Source organism: Rhinoderma darwinii, chromosome 1 (assembly GCF_050947455.1).
Source record: "Rhinoderma darwinii isolate aRhiDar2 chromosome 1, aRhiDar2.hap1, whole genome shotgun sequence".
Taxonomy (NCBI): domain Eukaryota; kingdom Metazoa; phylum Chordata; class Amphibia; order Anura; family Rhinodermatidae; genus Rhinoderma; species Rhinoderma darwinii.
In genome coordinates this window covers 247,661,347-247,676,506 of record NC_134687.1, presented here as the reverse complement: position 1 = coordinate 247,676,506, position 15,160 = coordinate 247,661,347, and the positions used below count along the sequence as shown (strand labels likewise).

General features: G+C 41.9%; 13 pseudogenes; all 13 read left to right on the top strand.

Annotated features, from left to right (window-relative positions):
• The first annotated feature begins 937 nt into the window (after nt 1–937).
• LOC142701495 (5S ribosomal RNA) lies at nt 938–1,054 on the top strand (annotated as a pseudogene).
• A 1,736-nt stretch (nt 1,055–2,790) lies between these two features.
• On the top strand, nt 2,791–2,904 carry LOC142702687 (5S ribosomal RNA; annotated as a pseudogene).
• Nucleotides 2,905–2,974: 70 nt separating this feature from the next.
• LOC142703037 (5S ribosomal RNA) lies at nt 2,975–3,092 on the top strand (annotated as a pseudogene).
• A 69-nt stretch (nt 3,093–3,161) lies between these two features.
• On the top strand, nt 3,162–3,278 carry LOC142708177 (5S ribosomal RNA; annotated as a pseudogene).
• A 998-nt stretch (nt 3,279–4,276) lies between these two features.
• Nucleotides 4,277–4,394, top strand: LOC142693932 (5S ribosomal RNA; annotated as a pseudogene).
• Nucleotides 4,395–4,835: 441 nt separating this feature from the next.
• On the top strand, nt 4,836–4,952 carry LOC142701486 (5S ribosomal RNA; annotated as a pseudogene).
• Nucleotides 4,953–5,951: 999 nt separating this feature from the next.
• LOC142707580 (5S ribosomal RNA) lies at nt 5,952–6,068 on the top strand (annotated as a pseudogene).
• Nucleotides 6,069–6,509: 441 nt separating this feature from the next.
• Nucleotides 6,510–6,626, top strand: LOC142701476 (5S ribosomal RNA; annotated as a pseudogene).
• Nucleotides 6,627–6,881: 255 nt separating this feature from the next.
• On the top strand, nt 6,882–6,998 carry LOC142696687 (5S ribosomal RNA; annotated as a pseudogene).
• A 627-nt stretch (nt 6,999–7,625) lies between these two features.
• Nucleotides 7,626–7,742, top strand: LOC142701467 (5S ribosomal RNA; annotated as a pseudogene).
• Nucleotides 7,743–7,811: 69 nt separating this feature from the next.
• Nucleotides 7,812–7,928, top strand: LOC142696742 (5S ribosomal RNA; annotated as a pseudogene).
• Nucleotides 7,929–10,221: 2,293 nt separating this feature from the next.
• LOC142708498 (5S ribosomal RNA) lies at nt 10,222–10,336 on the top strand (annotated as a pseudogene).
• A 1,748-nt stretch (nt 10,337–12,084) lies between these two features.
• LOC142711394 (5S ribosomal RNA) lies at nt 12,085–12,198 on the top strand (annotated as a pseudogene).
• Nucleotides 12,199–15,160: the final 2,962 nt, after the last annotated feature.

Sequence of the window (15,160 nt, the reverse complement as noted above, 5' to 3'; positions counted from 1 at the left end):
TAATGTCAATGGCCATTCTAAGCTGAATGTGCCTGCTCTCGTTAGATCGCTGAAGTTACACAGCTTAACGCCTCGCTAGTACCAGTGTGGGAGACTGTCTGGGAATCCGTGGTGCGGTTGAATTTTTATTATGTCGTTTAGATTTTGTTTCACAATCGATTAAAAAGGACTATGGATTAAATCATTTAATGTCAAAGGCCATTCTAAGCTGAATGTCCCTGTTCTCGTCAGATCGCAGAAGTTACACAGCTTAAGGCCTTGCTAGTACCAGTGTGGGAGACTGTCTTGGAATCCGTGGTGCGGTTGACTTTTTATTATGTTGTTTAGATTTTGTTTCACAATAGATTAAATAGGACTATGGATTAAGGCTTTTAATGTCAATGGCCATTCTAAGCTGAATGTGCCTGCTCTCGTCAGATCGCAGAAGTTACACAGCTTATGGCCTTGCTAGTACCAGTGTGGGAGACTGTCTGGGAATCCGTGGTGCGGTTGACTTTTTATTATGTCGTTTAGATTTTGTTTCACAATAGATTAAATAGGACTATGGATTAAAGCATTTGACGTCAATGGCAATTCTAAGCCGAATGTGCCTGCTCTCGTCAGAACGCAGAAGTTACACAGCTTAAGGCCTCGCTAGTACCAGTGTGGGAGACTGTCTGGGAATCCGTGGTGCGGTTGAATTTTTATTATGTCGTTTAGATTTTGTTTCACAATCGATTAAAAAGGACTATGGATTAAAGCATTTAATGTCAATGGCCATTCTAAGCTGAGTGTCCCTGCTCTCGTCAGATCGCAGAAGTTACACAGCTTAAGGCCTCGCTAGTACCAGTGTGGGAAAAAGTGTCTGGGAATCCGTGGTGCGGTTGACTTTTTATTATGTTGTTTAGATTTTGTTTCAAAATAGATTAAATAGGACTATGGATTAAGGCTTTTAATGTCAATGGCCATTCTAAGCTGAATGTGCCTGCTCTCGTCAGATCGCAGAAGTTACACAGCTTAAGGCCTCGCTAGTACCAGTGTGGGAGACTGTCTGGGAATCCGTGGTGCGGTTGACTTTTTATTATGTCGTTTAGATTTTGTTTCACAATCGATTAAAAAGGACTATGGATTAAAGCATTTAATGTCAATGGCCATTCTAAGATGAATGTGCCTGCTCTCGTTAGATCGCCGAAGTTACACAGCTTAACGCCTCGCTAGTACCAGTGTGGGAGACTGTCTGGGAATCCGTGGTGCGGTTGACCCTTTATTATGTCGTTTAGATTTTGTTTCACAATAGATTAAATAGGACTATGGATTAAAGAATTTAACGTCAATGGCCATTCTAAGCTGAATGTGCCTGCTCTCGTCAGATCGCAGAAGTTACACAGCTTAAGTCCTCGCTAGTACCAGTGTGGGAATCCGTGGTGCGGTTGAACTTTTATTATGTCGTTTAGATTTTGTTTCACAATCGATTAAAAAGGACTATGGATTAAAGCATTTAATGTCAATGGCCATGCTAAGCTGAATGTCCCTGCTCTCGTCAGATCGCAGAAGTTACACAGCTTTAAGGCCTCGCTAGTACCAGTGTGGGAGACTGTCTGGGAATCCATGGTGCGGTTGACTTTTTATAATGTCGTTTAGATTTTGTTTCACAATAGATTAAATAGGACTATGGATTAAAGCATTTAACGTCAATGGCCATTCTAAGCTGAATGTGCCTGCTCTCGTCAGATCGCAGAAATTACACAGCTTAAGGCCTCGCTAGTACCAGTGTGGGAGACTGTCTGGGAATCCGTGGTGCGGTTGAATTTTTATTATGTCGTTTAGATTTTGTTTCACAATCGATTAAAAAGGACTATGGATTAAAGCATTTAATGTCAATGGCCATTCTAAGCTTAATGTCCCTGCTCTCGTCAGATTGCAGAAGTTACACAGCTTAAGGCCTCGCTAGTACCAGTGTGGGAGACTGTCTGGGAATCCGTGGTGCGGTTGACTTTTTATTATGTCGTTTAGATTTTGTTTCACAATCGATTAAAAAGGACTATGGATTAAAGCATTTTTTGATGTCAATGGCCATTCTAAGCTGAATGTGAATGCTCTCGTCAGATCGCAGAAGTTACACAGCTTAACGCCTCGCTAGTACTAGTGTGGGAGACTGTCTGGGAATCCGTGGTGCGGTTGACTTTTTATTATGTCGTTTAGATTTTGTTTCACAATAGATTAAATAGGACTATGGATTAAAGCATTTAACGTCAATGGCCATTCTAAGCTGAATGTCCCTGCTCTCGTCAGATCGCAGAAGTTGCACAGCTTAAGGCCTCGCTAGTACAAGTGTGGGAGACTGTCTGGGAATCCGTGGTGCGGTTGACTTTTTATTATGTCGTTTAGATTTTGTTTCACAATCGATTAAAAAGGACTATGGATTAAAGCATTTAATGTCAATGGCCATTCTAAGCTGAATGTCCCTGCTCTCGTCAGATCGCAGAAGTTGCACAGCTTAAGGCCTCGCTAGTACCAGTGTGGGAGACTGTCTGGGAATCCGTGGTGCGGTTTTCTTTTTATTATGTCGTTTAGATTTTGTTTCACAATCGATTAAAAAGGACTATGGATTAAAGCATTTAATGTCAATGGCCATTCTAAGCTGAATGTGCCTGCTCTCGTCAGATCGCAGAAGTTACACAGCTTAAGGCCTCGGTAATACCAGTGTGGGAGACTGTCTGGGAATCCGTGGTGCGGCTGACTTTTTATTATGTCGTTTAGATTTTGTTTCACAATAGATTAAATAGGACTATGGATTAAAACATTTAACGCCAATTGCCATTCTAAGCTGAATGTGCCTGCTCTCGTCAGAACGCAGAAGTTACACAGCTTAAGGCCTCGTTAGTACCAGTGTGGGAGACTGTCTGGGAATCCGTGGTGCGGTTGAATTTTTATTATGTCGTTTAGATTTTGTTTCACAATCGATTAAAAAGGACTATGGATTAAAACATTTAATGTCAATGGCCATTCTAAGCTGAATGTCCCTGCTCTCGTCAGATCGCAGAAGTTACACAGCTTAAGGCCTCGCTAGTACCAGTGTGGGAGACTGTCTGGGAATCCGTGGTGCGGTTGCCTTTTTATTATGTCGTTTAGATTTTGTTTCACAATCGATTAAAAAGGACTATGGATTAAAGCATTTAGTGTCAATGGCCATTCTAAGCTGAATGTGCCTGCTCTCGTCAGATCGCAGAAGTTACACAGCTTAAGGCCTCGCTAGTACCAGTTTGGGAGACTGTCTGGGAATCCGTGGTGCGGTTGACTTTTTATTATGTCGTTTAGATTTTGTTTCACAATCGATTAAAAAGGACTATGGATTAAAGCATTTAATGTCAATGGCCATTCTAAGCGGAATGTGCCTGCTCTCGTCAGATCGCAAAAGTTACACAGCTTAAGGCCTCGCTAGTACCAGTGTGGGAGACTGTCTGGGAATCCGTGGTGCGGTTGACTTTTTATTATGTCGTTTAGATTTTGTTTCACAATAGATTAAATAGGACTATGGATTAAAGCATTTAACGTCAATGGCCATTCTAAGCTGAATGTGCCTGCTCTCGTCAGATCGCAGAAGTTACACAGCTTAAGGCCTCGCTAGTATCAGTGTGGGAGACTGTCTGGGAATCCGTGGTGCGGTTTAATTTTTATTATGTCGTTTAGATTTTGTTTCACAATTGATTAAAAAGAACTATGGATTAAAGCATTTAATGTCAATGGCCATTCTAAGCTGAATGTCCCTGCTCTCGTCAGATCGCAGAAGTTACACAGCTTAAGGCCTCGCTAGTACCAGTGTGGGAGGCTGTCTGGGAATCCGTGGTGCGGTTGACTTTTTATTATGTCGTTTAGATTTTGTTTCACAATCGATTAAAAAGGACTATGGATTAAAGCATTTAATGTCAATGGCCATTCTAAGCTGAATGTGCCTGCTCTCGTCAGATCGCAGAAGTTACACAGCTTAAGGCCTCGCTAGTACCAGTGTGGGAGACTGTCTGGGAATCGGTGGTGCGGTTGACTTTTTATTATGTCGTTTAGATTTTGTTTCACAATCGATTAAAAAGGACTATGGATTAAAGCATTTAATGCCAAAGGCCATTCTAAGCTGAATGTGCCTGCTCTCGTTAGATCGCAGAAGTTACACATCTTAACGCCTCGCTAGTACTAGTGTGGGAGACTGTCTTGGAATCCGTGGTGCGTTAGACTTTTTATTATGTCGTTTAGATTTTGTTTCACAATAGATTAAATAGGACTATGGATTAAAGCATTTAACGTCAATGGCCATTCTAAGCTGAATGTGCCTGCTCTCGTCAGATCGCAGAAGTTACACAGCTTAAGGCCTCGCTAGTACCAGTGTGGGAGACTGTCTGGGAATCCGTGGTGCGGTTGCCTTTTTATTATGTCGTTTAGATTTTGTTTCACAATCGATTAAAAAGGACTATGGATTAAAGCATTTAATGTTAATGGCCATTCTAAGCTGAATGTGCCTGCTCTCGTTAGATCGCAGAAGTTAAACAGCTTAACGCCTCGCTAGTACCAGTGTGAGAGACTGTCTGGGAATCCGTGGTGCGGTTGACTTTTTATTATGTCGTTTAGATTTTGTTTCACAATAGATTAAACAGGACTATGGATTAAAGCATTTAACGTCAATGGCCATTCTAAGCTGAATGTGCCTGCTCTCGACAGATCACAGAAGTTACACAGCTTAAGGCCTCGCTAGTACCTGTGTGGGAGACTGTCTGGGAATCCGTGGTGCGGTTGAATTTTTATTATGTCGTTTAGATTTTGTTTCACAATCGATTAAAAAGGACTATGCATTAAAGCATTTAATGTCAATGGCCATTCTAAGCTGAATGTGCCTGCTCTCGTCAGATCGCAGAAGTTACACAGCTTAAGGCCTCGCTAGTACCAGTGTGGGAGACTGTCTGGGAATCCGTGGTGCGGTTGACTTTTTATTATGTCGTTTAGATTTTGTTTCACAATAGATTAAATAGGACTATGGATTAAAGCATTTAACGTCAATGGCCATTCTAAGCTGAATGTGCCTGCTCTGGTCAGAACGCAGAAGTTACACAGCTTAAGGCCTTGCTAGTACCAGTGTGGGAGACTGTCTGGGAATCCGTGGTGCGGTTGAATTTTTATTATGTCGTTTAGATTTTGTTTCACAATCGATTAAAAAGGACTATGGATTAAAGCCTTTAATGTCAATGGCCATTCTAATCTGAATGTCCCTGCTCTCGTCAGATCGCAGAAGTTACACAGCTTAAGGCCTCGCTAGTACCAGTGTGGGAGACTGTCTGGGAATCCGTGGTGCGGTTGACTTTTTATTATGTTGTTTAGATTTTGTTTCACAATAGATTAAATAGGACTATGGATTAAGGCTTTTAATGTCAAAGGCCATTCTAAGCTGAATGTGCCTGCCCTCGTCAGATCGCAGAAGTTACACAGCTTAAGGCCTCGCTAGTATCAGTGTGGGAGACTGTCTGGGAATCCGTGGTGCAGTTGACTTTTTATTATGTCGTTTAGATTTTGTTTCACAATCGATTAAAAAGGACTATGGATTAAAGCATTTAATGTCAATGGCCATTCTAAGCTGAATGTGCCTGCTCTCGTTAGATCGCAGAAGTTACACAGCTTAACGCCTCGCTAGTACCAGTGTGGGAGACTGTCTGGGAATCCGTGGTGCGGTTGGATTTTTGTTATGTCGTTTAGATTTTGTTTCACAATAGATTAAATAGGACTATGGATTAAAGCATATAACGTCAATGGCCATTCTAAGCTGAATGTGCCTGCTCTCGTCAGATCGCAGAAGTTACACAGCTTAAGGCCTCGCTAGTACCAGTGTGGGAGACTGTCTGGGAATCCGTGGTGCGGTAGAATTTTTATTATGTCGTTTAGATTTTGTTTCACAATCGATTAAAAAGGACTATGGATTAAAGCATTTAATGTCAATGGCCATTCTAAGCTGAATGTCCCTGCTCTCGTCAGATCGCAGAAATTACACAGCTTAAGGCCTCGCTAGTACCAGTGTGGGAGACTGTCTGGGAATCCGTGGTGCGGTTGACTTTTTATTATGTCGTTTAGATTTTGTTTCACAATCGATTAAAAAGGACTATGGATTAAAGCATTTAAGGTCAATGGCCATTCTAAGCTGAATGTGCCTGCTCTCGTCAGATCGCAGAAGTTACACAGCTTAAGGCCTCGCTAGTACCAGTGTGGGAGACTGTCTGGGAATCCGTGGTGCGGTTGAATTTTTATTATGTTGTTTAGATTTTGTTTCACAATCGATTAAAAAGGACTATGGATTAAAGCCTTTAATGGCAATGGCCATTCTAAGCTGAATGTCCCTGCGCTCGTCAGGTCGCAGAAGTTACACAGCTTAAGGCCTCCCTAGTACCAGTGTGGGAGACTGTCTGGGAATCCGTGGCGCGGTTGCCTTTTTATTATGTTGTTTAGATTTTGTTTCACAATAGATTAAATAGGACTATGGATTAAGGCTTTTAATGTCAATGGCCATTCTAAGCTGAATGTGCCTGCTCTCGTCAGATCGCAGAAGTTACACAGCTTAAGGCCTCGCTAGTACCAGTGTGGGAGACTGTCTGGGAATCCGTGGTGCGGTTGACTTTTTATTATGTTGTTTCGATTTTGTTTCACAATCGATTAAAAAGGACTATGGATTAAAGCATTTAATGTCAATGGCCATTCTAAGCTGAATGTGCCTGCTCTAGTTAGATCGCAGAAGTTACACAGCTTAGCGCCTCGCTAGTACCAGTGTGGGAGACTGTCTGGGAATCCGTGGTGCGGTTGACTTTTTATTATGTCGTTTAGATTTTGTTTCACAATAGATTAAATAGGACTATGGATGAAAGCATATAACGTCAATTGCCATTCTAAGCTGAATGTGCCTGCTCTCGTCAGATCGCAGAAGTTACACAGCTTAAGGCCTCACTAGTACCTGAGTGGGAGACTGTCTGGGAATCCGTGGTGCGGTTGACTTTTTATTATGTCGTTTAGATTTTGTTTCACAATCGATTAAAAAGGACTATGGATTAAAGCATTTAATGTCAATGGCCATTCTAAGCTGAATGTGCCTGCTCTCGTCAGATCGCAGAAGTTACACAGCTTAAGGCCTCGCTAGTACCAGTGTGGGAGACTATCTGTGAATCCGTGGTGCGGTTGACTTTTTATTATGTTGTTTAGATTTTATTTCACAATAGATTAAATAGGACTATGGATTAAGGCTTTTAATGTCAATGGCCATTCTAAGCTGAATGTGCCTGCTCTCGTCAGATCGCAGAAGTTACACAGCTTAAGGCCTCGCTAGTACCAGTGTGGGAGACTGTCTGGGAATCCGTGGTGCGTTTGACTTTTTATTATGTCGTTTAGATTTTGTTTCACAATCGATTAAAAAGGACTATGGATTAAAGCATTTAATGCCAATGGCCATTCTAAGCTGAATGTACCTGCTCTCGTTAGATCGCAGAAGTTACACAGCTTAACGCCTCGCTAGTACTAGTGTGGGAGACTGTCTGGGAATCTGTGGTGCGGTTGACTTTTTATTATGTCGTTTAGATTTTGTTTCACAATCGATTAAAAAGGACTATGGATTAAAGCATTTAAAGTCAATGGCCATTCTAAGCTGAATGTGCCTGCTCTCGTCAGATCGCAGAAGTTACACAGCTTAAGGCCTCGCTAGTACCAGTGTGGGAGACTGTCTGGGAATCCGTGGTGCGGTTGACTTTTTATTATGTTGTTTAGATTTTGTTTCACAATAGATTAAATAGGACTATGGATTAAGGCTTTTAATGTCAATGGCCATTCTAAGCTGAATGTGCCTGCTCTCGTCAGATCGCAGAAGTTACACAGCTTAAGGCCTCGCTAGTACTAGTGTGGGAGACTGTCTGGGAATCCGTGGTGCGGTTGACTTTTTATTATGTCGTTTAGATTTTGTTTCACAATCGATTAAAAAGGACTATGGATTAAAGCATTTAATGTCAATGGCCATTCTAAGATGAATGTGCCTGCTCTCGTTAGATCGCAGAAGTTACACAGCTTAACGCCTCGCTAGTACCAGTGTGGGAGACTGTCTGGGAAACCGTGGTGCGGTTGACCCTTTATTATGTCGTTTAGATTTTGTTTCACAATAGATTAAATAGGACTATGGATTAAAGAATTTAATGTCAATGGCCATTCTAAGCTGAATGTGCCTGCTCTCGTCAGATCGCGGAAGTTACACAGCTTAAGTCCTCGCTAGTACCAGTGTGGGAATCCGTGGTGCGGTTGAATTTTTATTATGTCGTTTAGATTTTGTTTCACAATCGATTAAAAAGGACTATGGATTAAAGCATTTAATGTCAATGGCCATTCTAAGCTGAATGTCCCTGCTCTCGTCAGATCGCAGAAGTTACACAGCTTTAAGGCCTCGCTAGTACCAGTGTGGGAGACTGTCTGGGAATCCATGGTGCGGTTGACTTTTTATTATGTCGTTTAGATTTTGTTTCACAATCGATTAAAAAGGACTATGGATTAAAGCATTTAATGTCAATGGCCATTCTAAGCTGAATGTGCCTGCTCTCGTCAGATCGCAGAAGTTACACAGCTTAAGGCCTCGCTAGTACCAGTGTGGGAGACTGTCTGGGAATCCGTGGTGCGGATGACTTTTTATTATGTCGTTTAGATTTTGTTTCACAATCGATTAAAAAGGACTATGGATTAAAGCATTTAATGTTAATGGCCATTCTAAGCTGAATGTGCCTGCTCTCGTTAGATCGCAGAAGTTAAACAGCTTAACGCCTCGCTAGTACCAGTGTGGGAGACTGTCTGGGAATCCGTGGTGCGGTTGACTTTTTATAATGTCGTTTAGATTTTGTTTCACAATAGATTAAATAGGACTATGGATTAAAGCATTTAACGTCAATGGCCATTCTAAGCTGAATGTGCCTGCTCTCGTCAGATCGCAGAAATTACACAGCTTAAGGCCTCGCTAGTACCAGTGTGGGAGACTGTCTGGGAATCCGTGGTGCGGTTGAATTTTTATTATGTCGTTTAGATTTTGTTTCACAATCGATTAAAAAGGACTATGGATTAAAGCATTTAATGTCAATGGCCATTCTAAGCTTAATGTCCCTGCTCTCGTCAGATTGCAGAAGTTACACAGCTTAAGGCCTCGCTAGTACCAGTGTGGGAGACTGTCTGGGAATCCGTGGTGCGGTTGACTTTTTATTATGTCGTTTAGATTTTGTTTCACAATCGATTAAAAAGGACTATGGATTAAAGCATTTTTTGAAGTCAATGGCCATTCTAAGCTGAATGTGAATGCTCTCGTCAGATCGCAGAAGTTACACAGCTTAAGGCCTCGCTAGTACTAGTGTGGGAGACTGTCTGGGAATCCGTGGTGCGTTTGACTTTTTATTATGTCGTTTAGATTTTGTTTCACAATCGATTAAAAAGGACTATGGATTAAAGCATTTAATGCCAATGGCCATTCTAAGCTGAATGTGCCTGCTCTCGTTAGATCGCAGAAGTTACACCGCTTAACGCCTCGCTAGTACTAGTGTGGGAGACTGTCTGGGAATCCGTGGTGCGGTTGACATTTTATTATGTCGTTTAGATTTTGTTTCACAATAGATTAAATAGGACTATGGATTAAAGCATTTAACGTCAGTGGCCATTCTAAGCTGAATGTCCCTGCTCTCGTCAGATCTCAGAAGTTGCACAGCGTAAGGCCTCGCTAGTACAAATGTGGGAGACTGTCTGGGAATCCGTGGTGCGGTTGACTTTTTATTATGTCGTTTAGATTTTGTTTCACAATCGATTAAAAAGGACTATGGATTAAAGAATTTAAAGTTAATGGCCATTCTAAGCTGAATGTCCCTGCTCTCGTCAGATCGCAGAAGTTGCACAGCTTAAGGCCTCGCTAGTACCAGTGTGGGAGACTGTCTGGGAATCCGTGGTGCGGTTTTCTTTTTATTATGTCGTTTAGATTTTGTTTCACAATCGATTAAAAAGGACTATGGATTAAAGCATTTAATGTCAATGGCCATTCTAAGCTGAATGTGCCTGCTCTCGTCAGATCGCAGAAGTTACACAGCTTAAGGCCTCGCTAATACCAGTGTGGGAGACTGTCTGGGAATCCGTGGTGCGGCTGACTTTTTATTATGTCGTTTAGATTTTGTTTCACAATAGATTAAATAGGACTATGGATTAAAACATTTACGCCAATGGCCATTCTAAGCTGAATGTGCCTGCTCTCGTCAGAACGCAGAAGTTACACAGCTTAAGGCCTCGCTAGTACCAGTGTGGGAGACTGTCTGGGAATCCGTGGTGCGGTTGCCTTTTTATTATGTCGTTTAGATTTTGTTTCACAATCGATTAAAAAGGACTATGGATTAAAGCATTTAATGTCAATGGCCATTCTAAGCTGAATGTCCCTGTTCTCGTCAGATCGCAGAAGTTACACAGCTTAAGGCCTCGCTAGTACCATTGTGGGAGACTGTCTGGGAATCCGTGGTGCGGTTGCCTTTTTATTATGTCGTTTAGATTTTGTTTCACAATCGATTAAAAAGGACTATGGATTAAAGCATTTAGTGGCAATGGCCATTCTAAGCTGAATGTGCCTGCTCTCGTCAGATCGCAGAAGTTACACAGCTTAAGGCCTCGCTAGTACCAGTGTGGGAGACTGTCTGGGAATGCGTGGTGCGGTTGACTTTTTATTATGTCGTTTAGATTTTGTTTCACAATCGATTAAAAAGGACTATGGATTAAAGCATTTAATGTCAATGGCCATTCTAAGCTGAATGTGCCTGCTCTCGTCAGATCGCATAAGTTACACAGCTTAGGGCCTCGCTAGTACCAGTGTGGGAGACTGTCTGGGAATCCGTGGTGCGGTTGACTTTTTATTATGTCGTTTAGATTTTGTTTCACAATAGATTAAATAGGACTATGGATTAAAGCATTTAACGTCAATGGCCATTCTAAGCTGAATGTGCCTGCTCTCGTCAGATCGCAGAAGTTACACAGCTTAAGGCCTCGCTAGTACCAGTGTGGGAGACTGTCTGGGAATCCGTGGTGCGGTTTAATTTTTATTATGTCGTTTCGATTTTGTTTCACAATTGATTAAAAAGAACTATGGATTAAAGCATTTAATGTCAATGGCCATTCTAAGCTGAATGTCCCTGCTCTCGTCAGATCGCAGAAGTTACACAGCTTAAGGCCTCGCTAGTACCAGTGTGGGAGGCTGTCTGGGAATCCGTGGTGCGGCTGACTTTTTATTATGTCGTTTAGATTTTGTTTCACAATCGATTAAAAAGGACTATGGATTAAAGCATTTAATGTCAATGGCCATTCTAAGCTGAATGTGCCTGCTCTCGTCAGATCGCAGAAGTTACACAGCTTAAGGCCTCACTAGTACCAGTGTGGGAGACTGTCTGGGAATCCGTGGTGCGGTTGACTTTTTATTATGTTGTTTAGATTTTATTTCACAATAGATTAAATAGGACTATGGATTAAGGCTTTTAATGTCAATGGCCATTCTAAGCTGAATGTGCCTGCTCTCGTCAGATCGCAGAAGTTACACAGCTTAAGGCCTCGCTAGTACCAGTGTGGGAGACTGTCTGGGAATCGGTGGTGCGGTTGACTTTTTATTATGTCGTTTAGATTTTGTTTCACAATCGATTAAAAAGGACTATGCATTAAAGCATTTAATGCCAAAGGCCATTCTAAGCTGAATGTGCCTGCTCTCGTTAGATCGCAGAAGTTACACATCTTAACGCCTCGCTAGTACTAGTGTGGGAGACTGTCTTGGAATCCGTGGTGCGTTAGATATTTTATTATGTCGTTTAGATTTTGTTTCACAATAGATTAAATAGGACTATGGATTAAAGCATTTAACGTCAATGGCCATTCTAAGCTGAATGTGCCTGCTCTCGTCAGATCGCAGAAGTTACACAGCTTAAGGCCTCGCTAGTACCAGTGTGAGAGACTGTCTGGGAATCCGTGGTGCGGTTGCATTTTTATTATGTCGTTTAGATTTTGTTTCACAATCGATTAAAAAGGACTATGGATTAAAGCATTTTTTGATGTCAATGGCCATTCTAAGCTGAATGTACCTGCTCTCGTCAGATCGCAGAAGTTACACAGCTTAAGGCCTCGCTAGTACCAGTGTGGGAGACTGTCTGGGAATCCGTGGTGCGGTTGACTTTATTATTTTGTCGTTTAGATTTTGTTTCACAATCGATTAAAAAGTACTATGGATTAAAGCATTTAATATCAATGGCCATTCTAAGCTGAATGTGCCTGCTCTCGTCAGATCGCAGAAGTTACACAGCTTAAGGCCTCGCTAGTACCAGTGTGGGAGACTGTCTGGGAATCCGTGGTGCGGTTGACTTTTTATTATGTCGTTTAGATTTTGTTTCACAATCGATTAAAAAGTACTATGCATTAAAGCATTTAATGTCAATGGCCATTCTAAGCTGAATGTGCCTGCTCTCGTCAGATCGCAGAAGTTACACAGCTTAAGGCCTCGCTAGTACCAGTGTGGGAGACTGTCTGGGAATCCGTGGTGCGGTTGACTTTTTATTATGTCGTTTAGATTTTGTTTCACAATAGATTAAATAGGACTATGGATTAAAGCATTTAACGTCAATGGCCATTCTAAGCTGAATGTGCCTGCTCTGGTCAGAACGCAGAAGTTACACAGCTTAAGGCCTTGCTAGTACCAGTGTGGGAGACTGTCTGGGAATCCGTGGTGCGGTTGAATTTTTATTATGTCGTTTAGATTTTGTTTCACAATCGATTAAAAAGGACTATGGATTAAAGCCTTTAATGTCAATGGCCATTCTTAGCTGAATGTCCCTGCTCTCGTCAGATCGCAGAAGTTACACAGCTTAAGGCCTCGCTAGTACCAGTGTGGGAGACTGTCTGGGAATCCGTGGTGCGGTTGATTTTTTATTATGTTGTTTAGATTTTGTTTCACAATAGATTAAATAGGACTATGGATTAAGGCTTTTAATGTCAATGGTCATTCTAAGCTGAATGTGCCTGCTCTCGTCAGATCGCAGAAGTTACACAGCTTAAGGCCTCGCTAGTACCAGTGTGGTAGACTGTCTGGGAATCCGTGGTGCGGTTGACTTTTTATTATGTCGTTTAGATTTTGTTTCACAATCGATTAAAAAGGACTATGGATTAAAGCATTTTTTGATGTCAATGACCCTTCTAAGCTGAATGTGCCTGCTCTCGTCAGATCGCAGAAGTTACACAGCTTAAGGCCTCGCTAGTACCAGTGTGGGAGACTGTCTGGGAATCCGTGGTGCGGTTGACTTTTTATTATGTCGTTTAGATTTTGTTTCACAATCGATTAAAAAGTACTATGGATTAAAGCATTTAATGTCAATGGCCATTCTAAGCTGAATGTGCCTGCTCTCGTCAGATCGCAGAAGTTACACAGCTTAAGGCCTCGCTAGTACCAGTGTGGGAGACTGTCTGGGAATCCGTGGTGCGGTTGACTTTTTATTATGTCGTTTAGATTTTGTTTCACAATAGATTAAATAGGACTATGGATTAAAGCATTTAACGTCAATGGCCATTCTAAGCTGAATGTGCCTGCTCTGGTCAGAATGCAGAAGTTACACAGCTTAAGGCCTCGCTAGTACCAGTGTGGGAGACTGTCTGGGAATCCGTGGTGCGGTAGAATTTTTATTATGTCGTTTAGATTTTGTTTCACAATCGATTAAAAAGGACTATGGATTAAAGCCTTTAATGTCAATGGCCATTCTAAGCTGAATGTCCCTGCGCTCGTCAAATCGCAGAAGTTACACAGCTTAAGGCCTCCCTAGTACCAGTGTGGGAGACTGTCTGGGAATCCGTGGCGCGGTTGACTTTTTATTATGTTGTTTAGATTTTGTTTCACAATAGATTAAATAGGACTATGGATTAAGCTTTTAATGTCAATGGCCATTCTAAGCTGAATGTGCCTGCTCTCGTCAGATCGCAGAAGTTACACAGCTTAAGGCCTCGCTAGTACCAGTGTGGGAGACTGTCTGGGAATCTGTGGTGCGGTTGACTTTTTATTATGTCGTTTAGATTTTGTTTCACAATCGATTAAAAAGGACTATGGATTAAAGCATTTAATGTCAATGGCCATTCTAAGCTGAATGTGCCTGCTCTCGTCAGAACACAGAAGTTACACAGCTTAAGGCCTCGCTAGTACCAGTGTGGGAGACTGTCTGGGAATCTGTGGTGCGGTTGACTTTTTATTATGTCGTTTAGATTTTGTTTCACAATCGATTAAAAAGGACTATGGATTAAAGCATTTAATGTCAATGGCCATTCTAAGCTGAATGTACCTGCTCTTGTCAGAACGCAGAAGTTACATAGCTTAAGTCCTCGCTAGTACCAGTGTGGGAGACTGTCTGGGAATCCGTGGTGCGGTTGACTTATTATTATGTTGTTTAGATTTTGTTTCACAATAGATTAAATAGGACTATGGATTAAGGCTTTTAATGTTAATGTCCATTCTAAGCTGAATGTGCCTGCTCTCGTCAGATCGCAGAAGTTACACAGCTTAAGGCCTCGCTAGTACCAGTGTGGGAGACTGTCTGGGAATCCGTGGTGCGGTTGACTTTTTATTATGTCGTTTAGATTTTGTTTCACAATCGATTAAAAAGGACTATGGATTAAAGCCTTTAATGTCAATGGCCATTCTAAGCTGAATGTCCCTGCTCTCGTCAGATCGCAGAAGTTGCACAGCTTAAGGCCTCGCTGGTACCAGTGTGGGAGACTGTCTGGGAATGCGTGGTGCGGTTGACTTTTTATTATGTTGTTTAGATTTTGTTTCACAATAGATTAAATAGGACTATGGATTAAGGCTTCTAATGTCAATGGCCATTCTAAGCTGAATGTGCCTGCTCTCGTCAAATCGCAGAAGTTACACAGCTTAAGGCCTCGCTAGTACCAGTGTGGGAGACTGTCTGGGAATCCGTGGTGCGGTTGCCTTTTTATTATGTCGTTTAGATTTTGTTTCACAATCGATTAAAATGGACTATGGATTAAAGCATTTAATGTCAATGGCCATTCTAAGCTGAATGTGCCTGCTCTCGTTAGATCGCAGAAGTTACCCAGCTTAACGCCTCGCTAGTACCAGTGTGGGAGACTGTCTGGG